Genomic DNA, 21,951 nt, shown 5'->3' on the forward strand with positions numbered 1-21,951 from the left:
TAGGGGGGTTGGTTACAAGTTATTGTCAAGGGTTAGGAAAAAGGCTAAGCAAAGGAGATTAGATTTAAGGTTCTTGTTTAAAAAAAAAAAGAAAGAAAGAAAGAAAGAAAGAAAGAAGGAAAGAAAGAAAGAAAGAAAGAAAGAAAGAAAGAAAGAAAGAAAGAAAGAAAGAAAAAAAGAAAGAAAAGAGAAAGACAATTACTAGTTTTAAATACTTTACATTGGATTGAATTGTTTTATATTGTACACAAATTTGAAACTGATATTGTTAGAAAATGCTATATGTATATTTCTAATTGTATTTATTCCATCCATTTAACAATGTAATGCAAATTTCTGATCCTTGAATGTTATTATTATCAACTATTAGGATATAAAGAAATGAAAGCTAGTAGTTAGACATTATCATAGAACTTGTAGTCATATTGGATATGTTTTAAAAATTGAGCAGAGATGTTTTAGACAGGTCATCTTCAAACCCTTCAGAGATCTACAGAATATGGCATTTAAAATGTTTTAATAACTTAGAAAATTTTTCTTTTTTGAGACATGTCGGCTCCTGGCAGTACCAATCTACTTTAGAGAAAATATGGGCATTGAAGAAACTGCATATGGAGTCAACTTTCATTCTGGCAAAAGTTAGCCACTGGACAACAAAGTATCCTCGAATCAATAGGACAAAATGGACAGACAGATCACGAAACAAGGGACTACTGATTCTTGCCAAAACAAGTGTGGTTATGGCTTTATCAAAAGGCATCTTCTGAGGCCAGGACAATATGGCCCCATCCCTGAAGTGGCCTTCGCATCCGGAAAAGGTACGGTGCCCTTTTCTTCGAAGGCAGCTTAACAGGCAGAGGGCCGATGGATTCTGTTGTACAATGGAACAGCAGCTGAAAGCTCATGCCTCTCAAAAGTAGACTGGCATTTAATAGAGGGATGTGGAGAAGAAGGGGATGCTGAGATGAAGCCATATATACACAGCCAAGAAGAATGGACAGCTGAATTAAAAAACTGTCAACAATTTCCAGAATTTAAAATCCTGAATCATGACAGGACACTAGTGGAATTCAGGTGTTTCTGGTACGTGGACTGCTCTCACCCAATGTGAGGTTGAACTGTTGACCTTGTGTACATCCTACTTCACAAATGAGTCTGTCAGATACACTAAGCCTATAGGCTGAAGATGATGCCCCAACACTGCGGAGAAACCTCAGGTGACTGCCCAGGCAGCTGGCTGTTTCTGTCAACTCACAAAATTTTTTTGGAAGTTGCTTGCATGCACTTCCTGTTTTTATTTTTGTTAGCTAATATTATTCCCTTCTTGGGTCTCTGAGGGAGTTGAAGATTAGTTAGTTATGGTTGAAGATTAGTTAGTTATAGTTGAAAATTAATTAGGATAGAAAGTACATTAGATACATCTTGGAATTATCAAAATAGGATAGATAATGGAATTATTTTCTCTGATTCGTCAAATACCTGTTTAGGTATTTATTACTTGTATATATTGTATATAGTTATTGTACTTTTGTATATAGTTTTTCTTTTGTTAGTCATAACCTTTTGCTTTTTTTCTTTTTATTAAAATAGAAAAGGGGAAATGTGGTGGTAATCTAATTGTATTGAAATATTATTTTGATTTGTACTGAAATATTAATTTGATTGTATGTTAATAAATAAAGTTGTCTGGGGGTCAGAGCTATTAGAGCCATAGCAAGAGTGTGGCGGTGGTGGCACACGCCTTTAATCCCATAGATATCTGTGTGTTCAGGGTCAGAGCTATTAGAGCCATAGCAAGAGTGTGGCGGTGGTGGCACACGCCTTTAATCCCATAAGATCTCTGTGTGTTCAGGGATACAGCCAGCATTGGAGACATATGCCTTTAAGACCTAGGGGGCTGTACATTCAGACAGTGACGAGGCAGTCATGTGTTTGGGTTTACAACCAATGAGAAGGCAGAACAACATACTTTAAAAATACGAACCGACAGGAAGTAGGTCTCTTTTCGCGAAGCTGGGACAGCAGGAGGAAGGGTGAGATTTTAGCTCTGAGCTCTGACCTCTCGGCTTTCTCTTTTACATTGTTTCTGTGTTTCTTATTTAATAAGACGGTTGGTTACATCTACACCTCCCTGCTGTGAGTGAGAGATTTGGAAGAGCCTCCCTGGAGGCTTGTAAACTTAGAAAACACCTTACTTTTGCATTCTGTACCTAAAGTCTCCAGTGGCAGCTTTGGGGATGCGATCTAGGCACAACAAGACCCTCACTCTATTGTCTCAAAAAGGGGGCCTTAGACAAAGATATCTCAATATAGACAGACCCAGGCCAGTTTCAAGTCCCCAGAAATGATGGCACCAGCCCCAGGAACAAAAGAACAGAGTCAGGATGTCTGATGGTAACCAATTAACTATGAGATGCCCCTCTCCAGAGATAACATGACCAGACCCCTGAGATGAGTTGTAAAACTCCTGACACGGCAAACAGATAAGGTAGAATAAGATAAAGTCCAGGCCCGGGAAAAACTGGACCAATCAAGGATGGACCCGTACTAATCCCCTCCCCTCTAAGAAATTTTATGGGTTTTTGTCTATAAAAATTAACTTCCCCAAGAAAGAGTAACTCTTCTCTGCCTCACTTGAGATGGCTTGAGATGAGTTCCCTGTCATGACTTGTAACAGATAAACCTTGCTTTTGCATTCTGGTATGTTCGTCCTTGGTGGTCTCTCTGGGGGTTACGATCTGGGCACAACAGCTAAGACATGTGTATACACACACACACACACACACACACACACACACACACACACACACGAGAGAGAGAGAGAGAGAGAGAGAGAGAGAGAGAGAGAGAGAGAGAGAGAGAGAGAACAAGATTTATAAGCATTTTTTCAGGAAAGAAAGAAGATGATAAGGAGGAGAGTGTGGGAGGGAGGTATTCATATACAGATGTTAGTGGAGGAGAGTGTGGGAGGCAGGTATTCACATACAGATGTTAGTGGAGGAGAGTGTGGGAGGGAGGTATTCACATACAGATGTTAGTGGAGGAGAGTATGGAGGCAGGTATTGACATACAGATGTTAGTGGAGGAGAGTGTGGGAGGGAGATGCTCACATGCAGATGTTAATAGAGGACATTGTACCCTGGATTATGCTGTGCTCTGAATGTGAAAGGTCTCCTACAAGCAGCTCATGTGTCTGAACATTTGGTTTCCAGCTAGGGTGCCATTGGTAAGATGTTGGAATCTTTAAGAGGTGGAGCCTGGGCGAGGAAGTGGGCCACTGGGGACAGGCTTGAGACTTTATAGCCTGGTGCCACTTCCTGTCATTTTCTCTGGGTCCTTGCTGCTGATGCACTGTGACTGGCTGACTTCCTGCTCCTGACACCAGGTCTCCTGTGCCCCGGTGGAAATATATCTTCAAACTGTAAGCCAGAATAAACCTTGTTTTCTGTGATCTGCTTTGTCAGAAAAGTCACTACAGGCTGTTCTAGTGAAAATGAAAGCAACTAAGCAAAGCCTTAGGCTGCCAAGTCAGGGCCAGTTCCTTCTTTACAGGGAGGGAGCAGGATGCTAGAGTGGGGCGATTGTGTCCATAGATAAGAACATGACCTTTGTCTCATGATCACTAAGGAGACTGTAAGGGGAGAATATACAGAGACAACTGTATTAATACCTAGAAAAAAAATAAGAAAAAATAACTAAAAACTAAGAGTTGAGTAGCCTGAAGATTGAGAGAACTCCAGGGGGACCGTTGCTGGGGTGGATTTTACACAGTAGTAGAAGAACTCTTTATGGTGCACTAGGTGTTGTCAGATGTGTAACTGCTCCAAGGGAAACCTGTGCTAGGTGTCAGATGAAAGAGCATGCTTCATTGAAAGACCCATTTTAGTTAGGAAAGCACATGCCTGCTCTCCAGAACTTCAAAGGCAGAAACAGGAATTGCTGTCATCAGAACTGGGCTGTGGGCAGTCTGTGGGTATTTCCTTGGTGTTAATCGATGTGGGAGGGTCCAGCCCATTGCGGGCAATGGTGCCCTCAGGGCATGTGGTCCTGTGTTGTATAAGAAAATAAACCAGTCCCAGCAGAGGCAGGCAGATCTCTGGTTCAAGGCCAGCCTGGCCTGGTCTAAAATGCAAGTTCCAGTGCATCCATGGCTACACAGAAAAACCCTGTCTTGAAAAAGAAACAAGTAAATAAATATGATAATAAAAGAAGGTAAGGAAAAGAAATTAAGCTAAGAAAACTATGGGAAGTTAAGCCAGTAACCAACATTCTTCCACAGTCTCTTCTTCAGTGTTTACCTCCAGTTTCCTGCGTTTAGTTCCTGCCCTGATTTCCCTTGATGGTGAACCATGTTGTGGGATAGTTGTTTACACAGTATGAAGATATCAATGTGATTGGTTTGATAAAGAGCTGAGTGTCCAATAGCGAGGCAGGCTAGAACAGGTGGGTCTCCTGGGGAAAGAGAGGAACTTGGATGAATCTAGGCAATCTAGAAATAATAGCAAGACAGAGAGTCGTCCATACAGGATGGAAGAGAGGTAAATAGCCATGTGGCAGAATGCAGATTAATAGAAACAGGGTAATTTAAGTCCTAAGTGCTAGTTGGGAACAAGCCTAAGCTAAAGGCCAAGCTTTCATAATTAATAATAAGTCTCTGTGTCCTTATTGGGGAGCTGGCGGTCCAACAAGGACGTTCATTTACAGAACCACCACTGTAAGCAGAAATAAACCCTTTCCTCCTATGTTGCTTTTGGTCATGGTGCTCATCACAACAAAATACAACTAACCAGAAGACCAATCATCTGCTTTCCTTGTCCTCTCAGAAAATGGCCACTCACGGGGAGGCCTCCGAGGAGTGGATTTCCGAGATTGATTATGAGTTTCTCCCTGAGCTCTCTGCTCTTTTCGGTGTGGATGCAGTCCAGCTCGCAAAGAGTCTAGAAGAAGAAGACCATCAGGAACGAGTGAAAATGAAGAAAGGTTTTCACTCGCACATGCTCAGTGAGGCCAAGCGATTAAAGACTTTCGTGACCTATAACACGTTCAGATCGTGGACACCATAGGACATGGCAGCTGCTGGGTTTTACCACACTGGGGTGAAACTTGGGGTTCAGTGCTTCTGCTGTAGCCTAATCCTCTTTTGTACCAGCCTAAGGAAAACTCCCATAGAAAGCCACAGGAGATTCCGTCCAGGATGCGAGTTCCTTTTGGGCAAAGACGTCGGTAACATCGGCAAGTATGACATCAGGATGAAGAGTCCCGAGAAGCTGAGAGGTGGCAAAGCAAGGTACCAAGAAGAGGAGGCCAGACTGGAGTCCTTTGAGAACTGGCCGTTTTATGACCATGGGACATCGCCCCGTGTGCTCTCAGCAGCTGGCTTTGTCTTTACAGGTAACTGGATTCTATCATATGAGGTGTTTCTGTAAAATATAAAGTTTAGTTTCATGTTTTTATTTGTGATATTTGTAAGTTTTTAACTGTTGCATTAGCTATAAGTATTTCATTAAAATTTAACAACTAGTATAGCATTATTAACTTACCCCATATGTATAAAATAAAAGGTTACCTTTCTTTAAATGTGGACATTAGAAAATATTACTATTCGTAATAGCAAGAACCTGGAAACATATGCCCCTCAACTGAAGAATGGATAAAGAAAATGTGGCACATATACACGATGGAATACTACTCAGCAGAGAAAAACAATACCAAGAAATTTGCAGTCAAATGGATTGAACTAGAAAATATCCTGAGTGAGGTAACCCAGACTCAGAAGAACAAACATAGTATGTACTCACTCATAAGTGGATACTAGATATGAGAGAAGGGATGCCCAGGCTGCAACCCACAGCTCCAGAGAGGCTAGCTAACAGGGAAAGACCCTAGGAGGGACACATGGATGACCCATCGAAGGAGAAGTGGATGAGATCTACATGAGCGGACTGGGTATGTGTGTAGGGGGTGGTGGCAGAGGGCGAGGAATGGGGAATGAGAACATAGGGAAATGGGAGGGTCAAGGTAGAACAGGGACAGAGTGGGAGGGCAGGGAGGGAGAAACCATGATAGATGAGGACATCAGGGGAAAAGGAAGAGGCAGGGTGCTGGGGAGGTTTTCAGGAACCCATAAGGATGACACCACCTTGGACTGCTGGCAGTGGTCCAGAGAATACCTGGACTGGTCTACTCTGGTGACCAGTCTAGCGAATACCCTAACTGTCATCATAGAGTCTTTGTCTAATGACTGATGGAGGCAGATGCAGAGATCCACGGCCAGGCACCAGGCTGAGCTCTGGGAATCCAATCAATGAGAGAGAGGAGGGATTCTGCAGGTGGGTGATGTCGAGATCATGATGGGCGGATGTGCAGAGATGATGGACCACACTAATGGAAGCCCATGAACTGTGGACTGTTGGCTGTGGAGCCCCCATGGGACTGGACTAAACATTATTATCTGCATTTTACATTCAAGATTCTAAGAGGGTTAGTGCTTCATTTCAGAGCTGGAAGTCAGGCAGCCTGCATGTGCGAGCATACCTCAGTCCACCTCTATCTGGAGCCTTCTGGATATGGAAGACGGTTGTTTGGTTCAAACTAGTTGGGGGGCACCCAGGCAGGGGGATCGGGATCCATCTCTGGTGCACGGGCAGGCTTTGGGGAATCTGGTGCCTGTGGTGTGACACCTTGCACAGCCTTGGTACAGTGGGAAGGGGCTTGGATCTGCCTAGGCTCAGTCTGCTGAGCTCTGCTGACTCCCCATGGGATACTTTGATTTGGGGGATGTGGTGATGTGGGGTGGCTTGGGAGGGAGGGCTGGGAGATGGGAGGAGGCAGGAGGTGGGATCTGTGGGTGCTAGGTAGAGTGAGTAGAAAATTTGTTAATAAAGAAAAATGAAAGGAGAAAGAAAGAGAGAGAGAGAAATAAAGGAAGGAAGAAAATATTGCTGTGGCCTGAGGGTATAGCTCAATGCTAGACTGCTTAGCTAGCATGTGCAGGGCCCTGGGATATGCCTATGAAAGAAGACCATGGCTAGAGGGTGGAGGTTCAATACTCAGAAGGGGGTCATTTATGGCAGTTGGTCTCTGGATATAAATCCAGCCAGAGAGGTCATAAGTAGTCCATTTTGGTTTGGTACAATATGGTTACCTCCAAGACACATCTGGTGCTTTGCTGGCCAGTCAAAATGTTTTTCTGCATCTGTAGGTAAAAGGGACACCATGCAGTATTTCTCCTGTGGTGGATGCTTGGGAAACTGGGAAGAAGGAGACGATCCTTGGAAGGAGCATGCCAAGTGGTTCCCCAAGTAAGTGAATAGATATTTTAGGATTAAAGATTGCAATTTTTAAAAAGGCAAAATAAAACTAGAGATAAAAGAGCCACATTGTTGGAGTATTCCTTTGAGTTCTTCTTTCTCTTATTCAGTATAGGATCACCCAGAATTTTTCAAGCGAGGAAGAGCTGGTCACAATGATAAGTTTGAATTACCTGAATTTATAGACAGATCTCTGTGAGTTTGAGGCCAGCCTGGTCTACAGAGTGAGTACCAGGAGAGCCAGGGCTGTTACACAGCAAAACTTTGTCTCAAAATCAATCAATCAATAAATAAATAAAAATAAAAAGTTATTTTGCCTTTATTTTAAAACATATTTTTGGTTTGGTGTGTGTGTGTGTGTGTGTGTGTGTGTGTGTGTGTGTGTGTGTGTGTAGTGTAAATGAATGTGCTACAGGATGACCTCGAATGTCTTCCCTATTACTTTGTACCTATCTTGAGACTGGGATAACTGAACCAGAACTCATAGACTGGCTAGAGTAGCTGGCTAGTGATCCCCTAGGACCTGCCTGCCTCTGCTATCCCTGGGTAGGGTTAAAGACATGTGTGACCATACCCCACCTTGGCATGCAGGTACCAGGGATTCAGACTCTAGATCCCCATGCTTGTGGTGAGGCGTTTGGCCTACTAACCCATCTTCCTATTATCCCAAATACTAAGATAATGTCTTGTCAAGCAGCACATCCGGATTTACCTTAACTAATAAATGTGTTAATCTACACAGGGGTGAAATTGCTGTATAAATGAAAGAAAAGAAGAATGTTTAAAGCATTACAAGCAGTTTCACATACTGCGGAATATGCACTAAATGAAAATGCTTGCTGGATGCAGGGGCACATACCTGTAATCCTTGCACTAGGAAGGTGGTGACTGGAGAATCAGGAATTCAAAGCCACCCTCTGCTAAAAGATGAGAGGAGCAGATACATAGTTTTGCCCACATCCCAGTGCCACAATGCAATAAAAAAAAAGTTTGTTTCCAAGATTCAAGATTTTGTTATTGCAGTGGGCATGGACTTTAGATCCCTGCTTAGAAAATGTATATGATAATTATATTTAGTGATCTGATTAGTACTGGTTTTGTAATTCTGCCAAATAAAGATTTATTCCTTGTAGATGTAATCAATCGTCTTATTAAAATAAGAAACACAAAGCCAATGTAAAAGAGAAAGCCGAGAGGTCAGAGCTCAGAGATGAAATCTTACCTCCTGCAGTGCTCCTAACTTCCCCAAGAGAGAGCTACTTCCTGTTTGTCTGTGTTTAAATAGTCTTTCTGTTCTGCCTTCTCATTGGTTGTAAACCCAACCACATGACTGCCTCATCACTGCCTGTAAGTACCGCCCTCCAGGTCTTAAAGGCGTATGTCTCCAATACTGGCTATATCCCTGAACACACAGAAATCTACCTAGCTCTTCTAACCACCACGCTCTTGCTATGGCTCTAATAGCTCTGACCCCAGGGCAACTTTATTTATTAACATAAAATTAAAGTCACATTTCAGTACAAATAAAATATCACCATATTTCCCCTTTTCTATTTTAATAAAAAGAAAAAAGGCAAAAGGTTATAATGAACAAAAGAAAAACTATATACAAAAGTACAATAACTATATACAATATATACAAGTAACAAATACCTAAACGATGTCTAGTCCATTTGTATTTGACAAATCAGAGAAAATAATTCCCTTATCTATCCTATTTTAGTAAGTCCAAAATGTATCTAATTCACTTTCTATCCTAATTAATCTTCAACTATAACTAACTAATCTTCAACTCCCTCAGAGACCCAAGAAGGAAATAATATTAGCTAACAAAAATAAAAACAGGAAGTGCACAAAAACAACTTCCAAAAATTTTGTGAGTTGACAGAAACAGCCAGCTGCCTGGACAGTCACCTGAGGTTTCTTTGCAGTGTTGGGGCATCATCTTCAGCCTATAGGCTTATCGTATCTGACAGACTCATTTGTGAACTAGGTTGTACACAAGGTCAACAGTTCAACCTCACATTGGGTGAGAGCAGTCCATGTACCAGAAACACCTGAATTCCACTAGTGTCATGTCATGATTCATGGCGCCTAACGTGGGTGCTCACTGGTTTTTAAACTTTCATTATGGAATAGCTCATAAAAATAAAAGGAATAGCATAATAAACCCTTGTCAGCACCTGGTCAGTAAATATTCATCTATCTCCTGACACTGTTTTCCATGGAATAACAATAACCAGGTTAATTCAAAGTGAATCCCAGGGACCTCACAAATGCCATTGCTATTACAGCAATAAGACTTTAAAAACAAGCTGAACCACAGCATCATTATGTCTCCTAGAGAAAGATGGCATCACTGCCTAATGTCAAATTCCTCGGTCGATGCTAGGTCACCCACAAACCAAGTAAGCAAGTATTTACAAGGACCTTGCACACAGGCAGCCATGCTCACAAAAATTAAAGGCTTTGTCTAGGATAATGTTTAAATGGAAACATAAATATGCACAATTCATGTAGGGTGAGCAGCCTTAAGATGCTTAAACTATATAACTACCTGTTAGAAAATGTACAGGAAAAGTTATCAAACAATATAAATCAAGTAGATATATATTGTTTCATTGTATATTGGGCCTGGGTTTGCTGAGCAGTGAGGTGGTGAGAAAATTTCGCATTTTACTTTCTTCACTTAAATTATTTGCAAGAGAATTCTAAAAGAAAGTAAGAGAAAAGGAGGTTTGGAGGAAGAAGGAATGAAGAGGAAAGGAAAAAGAGGTGAAGACAGAGTGGACAGAGGGAGAACAGTTTCCTGAAAACCAGCGGTGTGGTTACGGGGATGATGGGGCCATGATGAGCAGATCCTGGAATGCCGCTGTGGCTCCTTGGGAGGTGGCAGTGTGCCCTGCAGATGGACCTGCCTCGCTCCGGCCTCAGCCAGAACCCACGCTGCTGCTCCTGGGCTCCTAAACCGTCTCTACCGTGTCTGCTTGTCCTCAGGGCCTCTGTTTAGTGTTGCTGGCTGTACTCTGGACCACCGCATGCCATATCGTTCCCAAGTAATCATGTGATCAGCCCTAATGGGGGCTGCGCATCTGCCTCCAGTGGCCCTCTGTCCCTTCTCTGACACAGAGCAGAGGGAACAGACCCACACAAGGAGAGGAGCCAGTTCAGGGACTGACCCCACAGCTTGAAGGAGTGAGGCCTGCTCACACAAGAAGCTCCAGATAGAGGTGGACTGAGGTGTGCTTGCACATGCAGGCGGCCTGACTTCCAGCTCTGAAATGAAGCCCTGACCCTCTTAGAATCTTGAATGTAAAATGCAGATAACAATGTATAGCTTGTAGGTCTTGCAAAAACTGTCATGCATTACATGCAATGACTGATATACCTTCCATCCGTTTGTCAGCATGAGCACAGGGCTGGCATCAGAACTCAGGCTCCAGATTTCTTGTTGTTTTATTTATCCTTAGTTTCTTAGACTTCAGTTTTAAACCCTGGCTTGGTCACTGCTTTTATGAAATATTGACAAAATATCTGAATATCTTCTTATACTTTTAAAAAACTGAATAATAAATGTAAGCTGATTTAAGTGTAATTTTGAGTTTTGAAACATGGACTTGCTATGTATCTTAGACTGGCATCAAACTTACAATCCGCGTTTCTCTGACTCCCATGTTCTGGGATTGCGGTTTGTATCATCATGTCTAGCAACTGCAATGGTTTTTAGAATACCATTTGAGAAAGTAATGTCGAGGTGGGAACATGCCTGTAATTCCGGACCTTGTGAGGTGGAGGCAAGAGGATCAGGAACTCAAGCTTTTTATTTTTGCTATCCAGAAAGCCTAAAGCGAGCCTATGTTGAGATCCTATCTCAAAAGAAAAAAAGTACTGAAACATTTTAAAAGCAAGTTGACTTATTACAATATTTTTTCAAAGGACCAATAACCTCAGTTCTCTGTAGTCCACCCCAGGTGCTGTGTGCTACGTGGATTACATTTAGACATAGAGTAATGCATAGAAATATGTGAAAAATGGAGCCAATCCCTGGCTGCCACAGACGTTTAATGGAACCCTTGAGACCTTTTTGGGTCATGTGATGGAGTTCTTCTTCTCATGTGATTAAGATTAGATGGGAACAGGGCATTTCATCATCCCCATTGACCAGTCCACTCCTTACCACACCATGAGAAAGAAACGGCAGTGTCAGTTAGAGGAATTTTGTTTAATCTTAAAAGTAGCTTCATTTTTATGGGAAAGGAATGCCCTTCAGGAAGATGTTCAATACATTATAAAAATCAAAATTAATAGATTAATATCTGTTACTTTAAATCTTGTGATGATCTTTTTGTTTAGCAGGTGGAATATGGTAAACTAATGTTCCTGTTTCTCTCTACTGTCACCGGCTAATCTGACCAGGGGAACTAGGCTCCAGTAGTTCAACAGGTTTTATCAAATGCTCATTGTGATTGAAACATCATCCCCTCAGAACGGCACCGGAGTCCCCCCTCTGTTTACTGTGTGGCTGTCTCTTCATGGCTTGTCTTGCAATTTGGTTTAATGAGATGACAGCAGAGTGTGGTGGTGTGTGCGTACAGCTGAAGCTGCTCCTGAGGCTGAGGCAGAAGATTGCTCTAGGCCAGGAGTTTATCATTAGCCTGGGCAACACAGGGGCACCTCATTATAAAGTCAAAATAAAAGCCATCTGAAGATCCAGTTTTAATAACCACAGGTGTTGTCACTAATATTAACAAACAATGGTAATTCTCATGAGTAAGGTTTGGAGTGAATTTTTTAACACAATACAGTTTGGTTATGTTTCTCCCTCTAGTTCCTCCCAGATCTTCCCCACTTTGCTACTCGGTCAATTTCAACACACACACACACACACACACACACACACACACACACACACACACACACGAAAACCAAAAACACTTAAAAAACTTACAAGACAAAAACCAAAACAAACAAAAACCCAAAACGAAACAAATGCCCACAGAAATAATATGGAGTTCATTTTGTGTTGGCCAACTGTTCCTGGGCCTGGGGCCTGTCCTGGAGTGTGGCTGCTACACCAGTGACACTCCATTGGAAAAGACTGATTTTCCCGTTATCGGCAGGTATCGATTGCAAATAGCTTCTTGGTGAAGGGTGGGACCCTGTGTCTACCTCCCCCTCTCAGTCCTGGGCCACCATCTGTTTTGGACCTGGGCAGGACTTGTGCCTGCTATTGGGGGCAAGTTGGTTTTTGTTTGGTTTTTGCTTTTGACAGTTTCGCTGATGTATAAAGTCCAGTAGTTCAATAGGTTTTATCAAATGCTCATTGTGATTTAGAACATCTCTATGGGGGTATATTTTAATTATAGGTGTGAATTTCTTCAAAGTAAGAAATCCTCAGAGGAAATTGCCCAGTATATTAAAAGCTACGAGGGATTTGTCCATGTAACGGTAATTCACAACAACAAACTCTTGACAACAGTGTGTGTTCATCACCTAGTAATATTTGAATCCTCAGGGTGAGGATTTTTATTTTTCATGGATCAGTTTTCCCGCCTCTCTGCAGAGTGGAGACACAACAATCTTGTGGTCTTGCTCAGCTGGACCCATGTGAGGTGGTTTTTTAAGCTGGCTTTGGGTGGCTTCCACTGCCTCCTCATCTTCCCTCTGACTGAGGCCACTGCCCTGGCTTCCTGCTGCCTCCCTCTGGATGCCTGACTCAGTCTTCTGTCCTAGTTCCTGGTGACAGCAGGGCCCTCAGAGCTGGCTCCTGCCCCTGGTGGTCTAGGCTCTAAAGTAGTAAGGACTTCCTAGTGGCAAGAGGTGGGAAACTTAGCCCAAACAGAAGCCAAGGGAGGATGTCATGGTTGACTGACTCAGAAACAGCGTCTGCAGAGAGCACAGACTGGGTGCAGTTTTCTCGGAGGGAGATTTGCTCAATCAGAAAGGTCCTTCTGAGGTGAGCTTCCTTCCTGTGGCTCAGTTCCTCATGAGTCAAAAAGCATCTGTGTGTGACTGCAGTTCTGTGGCTGAGCTGTGCGTCCCCTAAGAGTGACCCTGAGAAAATTCCCATTTGCCACAGGTAAACATTCACTGATGTTTTGTACTGTATAAAAATTCCCAACATCAATAGGAATCAACCCAAAACTAAAGGACAGAATTGTGAACATTTCTGCTGCTCTAAGGAAACTTGGCTTTAGTGGGGGAAGTCCTTCACTTGCAGCTCACAGAGAGATGTGTATTTTATAAATCAGTCAGTAACCTGAATTTCTTTGCCTCAGGGAGAACATTTTGTGAATTCCTGGGTCAGAAGAGAATTACCTATGGTGTCAGGTAAAACCTCAGGCACATTCTAAATGCTTTGGTTCTTTTTCTTTTTCTCTTTTTCTTTTCCTTTCTTTCTTTCTTTTTTCTTTTTTTTGGTGCACTCTCATTTCTTTTAGCCTTCTCATTTTTCTCCTTTTAAACATTTTTAAATGTGATTTATGCTTTTATGGAATGACTCAGTTTTAAAATTTTTTGTATTGATCAATTGTGTGTGAGGGGGAATGTTAACCATATGTTCGTGTAGAATAACTTGTTTATTTATTTTCATGTTAGAATGTTTTCTGGTGTATTTGTATGTGTGTAGGCACCCTGGAGTGTGGTTGTGAGGACTACTTTTGGGATTTGGTTCTCTCCTTCTGTTAGTGCAAAAACATAAGTCTCTCCTTGCAGGGTTGTCTGCAACCATCAACACCCACCAAATGATCCAGGTGAGGTGTTGTGGAATATTAGTTGAAGATGTGTTACACTCAGTTATGCTGTGGACTGTTTGTTTAATGATGCAAAGATGTGTTGCATTCTTTTATGTTGCGTTTGTTTAACTCTGTGAAGCTGTGTTACTTTGCCTGTCTAAAACGCCTGATTGGCCTAATAAAGAGCTGAATGGCCAATAGCTAGGCAGGGAAGGGTTAGGTGGGACTGGTGGACAGAGAGAATAGACAGAAGAAGAAATCTAGGCTGGAGAGAGGAGTGAGAAAACTAGAATGAGAGGAGAATACCAGGAGCCCACCACCCAGCCACCCAGCCACCCAGCCACCCAGTCACCCAGTCACCCAGCCACCCAGCCACCCAGTCACCCAGCCACCCAGCCACACAGTCACCCAGTCACCCAGCCACCCAGTCACCCAGTCACCCAGCCACACAGCCAGACACAGAGTAAGAAGTAAAGAAAGATATATAGAATAAAGAAAGGTGAAAAGCCCAAAGGCAAAATGTAGTTAAGGAGAAATGGGATAGTTTAAGTTAGAAAAGCTGGCTAGAAACAAGCCAAGCTAAGACCAGGCACTCATAAGTAAGAATAAGTCTCCATGTATTTTTTTGGAGCTGGGTGGCGGGTTCCTAAAAGAATAAAGAGTAAAAAAACCACACACACACACACACACACACACACACACACACACACACACACACAAAAAAAAAAAAAAACAACCAAAAACCAACTACAGTGAGGTCAAGAATGATATTCAGTTCAGCACAACTTAACTCTTCCTAAGTCAAAACTTCTGGAGTCTGATGCCAAGTGATTTATTCTTTACACATTTAAACACTGTAAAACCTAGGGGAAAAGTTTCCTCATGACAAATATCACAACAAAGCTGTAGGCATGGCTACTACTTTGCAGAGTACTTTTTGTTGTTGTTGTTGTTGTTTTTTGTTTTTCAAGACAGGGTTTCTCTGTGTAGCTTTGTGCCTGCCCTTGAACTCACTCTGTAGACCAGGATGGCCTCAAACTCACAGAGATCTGCCTGGTTCTGCCTCCTGAGTGCTGGGATTAAAGGCATGCGCCACCACTGCCCAGCCACAAAGTACATTTCTTTGTATATTTTCCCACAAGAATGTGTTCTGTTGACTGAGAACAGTGCTCAGGTTAAGGGCCTATGGGGAAGGGCTTGTAATCAGCATAATATCAAATTCTTTTGTAAAGTACATGGGACCTCTTTCATGAGGATGGGTTGTGTTGACTGAGATGATGCTCAGGATCCTGGGAGATTCGGTAAGGGCTAGCTTTACAGAACAGCAGAATTTGCCAGGTATTAACACATCCATTTCCAGCCTTCTGGATGGGAAATGGGTGTCAGTTTCCTCCACTGAAGAAGAAAACCTGTGTGTTTAACAATTCTGGTTTCTCTAGTGCTTATCTGTGAGCTCTTGCCCTCTACATCACTTCAAATGGGATATGAGATAGTTTTCTCTGGAGCCAAATATGAGTGACTGTAGCCAAGGAAAACAGATTTGTGTTACCCCAAATTCCATGATCCAAAGTGGAAGAAATTTCACAAAAGTTTTTATAGTTTCAGAACAAAGAAAGTCATAAATGAAGGTGCTTTTCAAACACATTGGTAGAAACATTAAAAAGGCAGTTACAGCAAAATGGGGTGAGCAGTGTGTGTAAAGACTAGCTTTCTTCTCCCTGTTGTATACAGCTGGAGACTACTGACCTATAGATACTGCCTATGAAGGCTACTTACCCCCCTCCTGTGATGTATATAATAAACTCACTTAACCTCTGTCCTGCGATGTATATAATAAACTCCCTTAACCCCTCCCCTGTGATATGTAATAAACTCACTTAACCCCTCCCCTGTGAGTTATATAATAAAGTCATTTAACCCCTTCCTGTAGCAGAAATCTTAAAAGTTCTTATTAATAAAATCAAACCTGGAGCTAGGTATTGGGGTGAACGCTGGAAGATCAGAGAGACAGAACAAGCCACAGCTAACTCACCTTGCCAGTTTCTCAGCTGATCCTGTTTCCTCAGACTGGAAACCTCTGTGTGTTCATCTGGAATGAATCTCAGTTGAACTGCTGCTCGTAAGCCTGAAAGCTTAACCAGCCAAATGCTTCTAGTTTCTGGTTCTGACGCCTTATATACCTTTCTGCTTTCTAGCATCACTCCCTGGGATTAAAGGCTCACTTTCTACGATTAAAGGCATGAGTCACCATGCTTGGCTGTATCCATGAAAAATGGATCTCTGTCTCTGGAATGCTAGGATTAAAGGCGTGTGCTACCACTGCCTATCCTCTATGTTTAATATTGTGGCTGTTCTGTCTCTGACCCCAGATAAGTTTATTAGTGTGCACAATATTTTGGGGAACACAATACCACCACACTTTCCCTGTGATGTATATAGTAAACTCACGGAACCCCTCCCCTGTGAGTTATATAATAAACTTATGTAACCTCTTCCCCTGTGATATATGTAATAAACTCATGTAACCTCCTCCCCTGTGATATATGTAATAAACTGACGTACGTTCCAGGTTGATGCATCGTTGGTGCTTGCTCCGTTAGAGTAAGTACAACCCACCCAATCCCAGCTTTTCTGTGCACACGTCTGTCATTTTTTCTCGCTGTCTGCTCTTTCTTCATTCCCTGTCCCTGCAGTCAGGTAAGGTCCAGAGCTGCACAGGCTGCAGTACATGCCAATACTGGGACACTCTGTTTTCACACAGCACCAAGTGAAGGGCAGGATTCTTGCCAAAAGAGTTAATGTATGTATTGAGCATTTTAAGAGCTAATAAGGGTTGGGTGTAGTGGTGCATACCATTAATCCCAGCATGTAGGAGGCAGAGACAGGCATATTTCTGTGTGCTCAAGGCCAGCCTTGCCTACATATTAAGTTCTAGGCTAGCCAAAGCTACATAGTAAAAGAGGCCTGTGAGTCCAGCTCTCAGATCCCTTCCCAGGGTAGCTAAAAGAATGCTTTCACAGCATCAGGGCTTTAGAAAACCTTTTTATCTGTGGGTCTTTAAGAATAAGTTTCTATCTATCTGAGGGAAAAAGACTCATACATGTTCTGTGAGTCATTTTCTTTTATTTTTCTCCCACTCTAATTCTTCTTTACAGCTCTGATTTTTTTTCTAAATTCTAACTCCTAGTCATTCCAATTTCTTCTTCCCTAGTTCTAAATCTTCTCAGCTGTAATAATCCTAGCATCTCTCCCTACATGGCTATATACAAATTTCTAACAGAAGACTCTTTGCAATCATAGAAAAATTCACAGGGCTGCCTCTCAAGGTCATAGCGCATTCCTTGGGAGATGATAAGGAGCAGAGCCATTTACCATGGCAACACATAGGTGGCACTTTCCTGGGCAGTGGCTTCCACAGTTATCTGGACATGAAACTATTTCTCTCTGGACTTGATTAATTGATTAGTTGTTATTTGGGACCTAAATAATAAACAGTTAGTTGAAGTTCAAGTTTATATCATAAAACTGAGGTTAGAAGTTACATAGAGTGTTAATTGCTAAGTTTAGTAGGGAATGTTGTCCATCCCATTATCAGCTGGACCTGGCAGGGGAAGCTGGTGAGCAATTCAAGTCACTTTGTCTCCGAAGGACTTTGATTCAACAACCTAGACATTTTGTAATTCCATATATATAATAATCTGTATAATCTGTGAAAGTCCAACTAGTGATCTATCCACAGAGACACTACGTCTGGCCAATATGCCCTGCCAGCTTGGCTAATTATAGAGGACAGAATTCTAAGTGTCTTACAGTCCACATGGGACAACATCTAGTTATGGAAACATATTCTAGTATATTTCTACACATAAAAATTAGACAGCTTAACAAGAAGTCATCTTCCTGACCATCCACAAATATATGTGCCCATAAGATTGAGATACAATCAAGAGGTTACATATTTATATTATATGAAAATGCATGGTAATGGGGAGATACCACAGCTATTTTTGCACATTGAAATTACAGACAGGAGCAACAGTTTTCAGAGTCAGTAGTCTGTAAACCTTGCTTGATGGGGTTACCCCATGGGAGAATCATTCCTCTGGTGGGTTAACCTCTGAATTATAAATTCGCGTATTTGCATCATGGCCCATAATAGCTCGTGACAACATAGTGAGACTCTGTTTTCAAAAACCACAAACAAAACAAACTAATAAGGGCTGGGGAAACAAAGGCCTAAGTCATAGCCCCAGAATCCATGTGAAAAAGCTGTGTGTGGTAGCATGGGCTTGTGCTCTTAGCACTGGGGAGGCAGACGCGTCAATCCCTGGGGCTCCATAGCCAGACAACCTCGCCTGCTTAGTGAGTTCAAGGCAAATGTGAGACTTTCTCAAAAAAAGGGGGAGGGATTGAAAAATAACAGTGAAGATTGTCCTCAGCCTCCACTTGTACGTACTCACAATGCGCATGTACCATACATGTACCTGTGTACACACAAACCCATACACACACACACACACACACACACACACACACACACCTGTACAAATGCAAAGAGAGAGAAACTAAGGGCTGAACATGCTTCTTGAAATGAGTGATGGAGAACGATCAGAGGAAGGAAGCCAGAGAGAAGCTCAAGGACCAGCCTGCTCCTCCCAGAGGCCACACATTGTGGTACTAGGGAGCTGGTCCCTATCACTCCATAATAAAAGTAAAATAAAACACAGGCCTCTAGACTGTAAAAATATTTTTCTTAGTTAAATTGAATTGATTGCTTCTTTTATTCCTTCATGCTTTTCTAGCCACTCTCAATTATTTTGACACAAGCACAGTACACCAGATCATTCCACCTGCACACACAGCTAACTTGAACTTTGTAATCAAAGCCTGCTGCTCTCACCTACATCGTTGTTTTGTTTTGTTTTTTTCTCCCCTCAACCCCCAAGCTTACTGCAATGACAGCGTCTTTGCTAATGAAGAACTAAGGCTGGACACCTTTAAGGACTGGCCCCTTGAGTCCCCTGTGGCTGTTAAAGCTCTGGTCAGAGCAGGCCTTTTCTACACAGGTGAGTCAGTCCTTTGTGTCCACCAGATGTGCTTGTCCAGGTCTTGCATTTGTCTCCACTCAGCAGTCTCCGCTCTCCATCATTCCTCATAGATCCCTTTGCTGCCTCATAAGACCTTCAGTTTCCCACAATTCCCTTGGTGCTCAGCCTCCAAACTTGAAACCCGAGGTCTGGGCTGATGGTGAGCGCAGTCATCCATTTGGAATAATAATCATGTCTTTTTGTCTACAGCTTTCTTTCCCTTGTATCTTACCCCTAACTCCCCAGGAGTTTCCAGAAACTGGCACAAGACGATTGTGCTCATATTTCTTTTTCTTATGAATGTTTGTGAGTGTGGTGTGTGTTCATGTGTGTGCAGGTGGCTAGAGGACAGCAGAAGGAATTGACGAGCCTGCTCTATTCCCTTCAGCCTTATTTTCTTGAGACAGGCTGTCTCAGTGAATGAAGTGTCAGGTGGTAGGTAGCTAGCCAGACCCATGATCTTGCTGTTTCTGCACTAGGGTAATCCAATGTTTTCCATGGGTGACACTAAGCCCTGTTAAGAATTGAAGTTTCTAGGGTCTGGCTAGTTAGCAAAGTGCTTGCTGTGTGAGCATAAAGACCTGAATTTATTCCCAGCACCTATGTGAAAAGCCAAGTGTGAGGGGACATGCCTGTGATCCCAGCTCTGGGTTCCAAAGACAGGTGGATCCACAGAGCTCACTGGCCTACTCCTCTTGTTGAATCAGTGAACTTCACATTCAATGAGAGACCTTACCTCAAAAAAACAGGGGGAGAGCAATAGAGGAAGGTAGCTGTATGCATGTGCAGTGCGCAGTACATGTGCATATGAACACACACACACATAGACACACACACATGTGCAAACACATGCACACACACAGAGTTTGGAGTTTCTATTGCTTAGGAAGAATGGGAGAAAGTAGGACGTGGGTCCCTGTTTTTACCATACAGTGCTCACAGGAAAAATACCCGCAAACTCATTTCCTTAGTTTCAAACCGTGAAGAATCTTCCACAAGTTCCTCATTTCTGTTGCTGCTGCCCAGCAGAAGCTCTACTGGGTAATCCACAAAGCTGGGTTCCCCTCAGCTGGGTCACTGCCTAAAGTACAAGGAGAGAATGAAGAAAAGATATGGTGTGCTTTCTAGCCAGCTGGCGAGTGTTCCTCTGACCAAATGCACTCCTGAGTTGGGATGGAGTTTTCTGTAGATCTTTCACTGTGATTACATAATGTTGCAAGTTTGTCAGAGCAGGTCAGAATGTGGATTGTGCAGACACCTTATCTAACAGACATAGTCCACTAGCATGAATGACCTTTTTACCTCAGTCTTAACCCTCTGTCTCTTCTTTATTGTCTCTTCTCTTGCTGCCCTCCCTCAGGTCTCATGGGCGATATTCTCCTACTGCAATACTGTGGGAAGAGACAAGTCATTCTCCATGATCTTACTCACAGAGAACCCCTAAATTAGTTCCTGTGTTTCTCCACCTCCGATCTTCACATATATTCTTTCTCGTTTATTCCTTAAGCAAATGCCTATTGATCGCCTATGTCTGTGAGAGTCCACTCTGTCAGCATTGTCCAAGTCAGACAGAAATCTCTGCTCCCATGGAGTTTCTCTTCTTGGAAATCCCTCAGAATGACAGGGCTGAGATGATCAGAATACATAGTGCACAAGAACATTCAGTGACTGTTGCTGACCACCCCATTGAAGGACCAAGAGTCCCCTGTGGGCTGTTGCCCCCTGATGACCTGTGCAGGACTGTGCCACACAATCTAATTGGGGATGCAAATAGGGTTTTACTATCGAAATCTTGAATTATCTGCTTGTGAGTTGACAGGTGTATGTCAGAGTAACACTGACCACATTTCCTTCCTTCTAGGCATAAAGGACACTGTCCGGTGTTTTTCCTGTGGAGGATGTATGGAAAAGTGGGAGGAAGGGGACGACCCATTAGAGGAGCACACCAGGTTTTATCCCAAGTGAGCACAGTGAATTCACTTAACCTTGAATGTACTTTAACAGTTACTCCTCACTGCTCCCCAACCTGCTTTCTCTGTGGAGAGTCTCTGCCCGCTCCTCTGGTTCCCACTGTGAAGGCACAAACTTTTATCTTTATCTCTTTCCTCCCATGACATCCTCCCTGTCTAGCTTTCATCTCATAGTTAGACTTGGTTTTGACTGGGTCAATATATATAATTTTAAAGACAGCATCTTACTACATAGCCCACATCACCCAAAGCTTTCTAGGTAGCCCAGGTTGGATTTGAACTCATGATATTCCTTTATCAGCCTCCAAAATGGCGAACATCCAGGGTGTGCCTGGCAGTCCTTTGATTAGAAACTGCTTTCTACTCCTGCTTCCTCTAGAAGCTTTTAGAATTTCCTATTTCCAATATCTAAGATTTCACACAAAAGTATTTCTTTTCTGTGGTTTTCTTTTCCTGGTGCTGGGGATGGAACCAGTGAGTTGGGCATGGGAAGCTAGCCCTTTACTGTTGCGCGGGCATGCTAGGCTAGCCCTTTACAGTTGTGCGGGCATGCAAGGCTAGCCCTTTACTGTTGCTCGGGCACCCTAGGCTAGCCCTTTGCTGTTGCGCTGCTCTGACCCCCTTTCTGTCCACCTTCAAGTTTATTTTTACTCATTTTCTACACATAAAATATTCTCTAGAAATGTTCGATTGCAAGAAGAAATTTGTTGTTTTCACTAAGTAATTATCAAGAGTGTTTTCAGAAGTAAATATCAGTATGTACAGGGTTAAGAGTGAGTATTTTGGGCTGGACGCAGTGGTGCGCACCTGTAGTCCCAGTTCTCAGAGGCTGGAGGAACAACATTGTGTA

General features: G+C 42.7%; 1 long non-coding RNA gene across 1 annotated transcript; it reads left to right on the top strand.

Moving 5' to 3' along the window:
* The first annotated feature begins 6,885 nt into the window (after positions 1–6,885).
* Positions 6,886–19,076, top strand: LOC143268723 (uncharacterized). The gene is made up of 4 exons (XR_013044849.1): positions 6,886–7,301; positions 12,677–12,758; positions 13,589–13,640; positions 18,991–19,076. It is a non-coding gene; the product is annotated as an uncharacterized LOC143268723 (long non-coding RNA).
* Positions 19,077–21,951: the final 2,875 nt, after the last annotated feature.

This window comes from Peromyscus maniculatus, chromosome 15 (genome assembly GCF_049852395.1).
Source record: "Peromyscus maniculatus bairdii isolate BWxNUB_F1_BW_parent chromosome 15, HU_Pman_BW_mat_3.1, whole genome shotgun sequence".
NCBI classification, from domain to species: domain Eukaryota; kingdom Metazoa; phylum Chordata; class Mammalia; order Rodentia; family Cricetidae; genus Peromyscus; species Peromyscus maniculatus.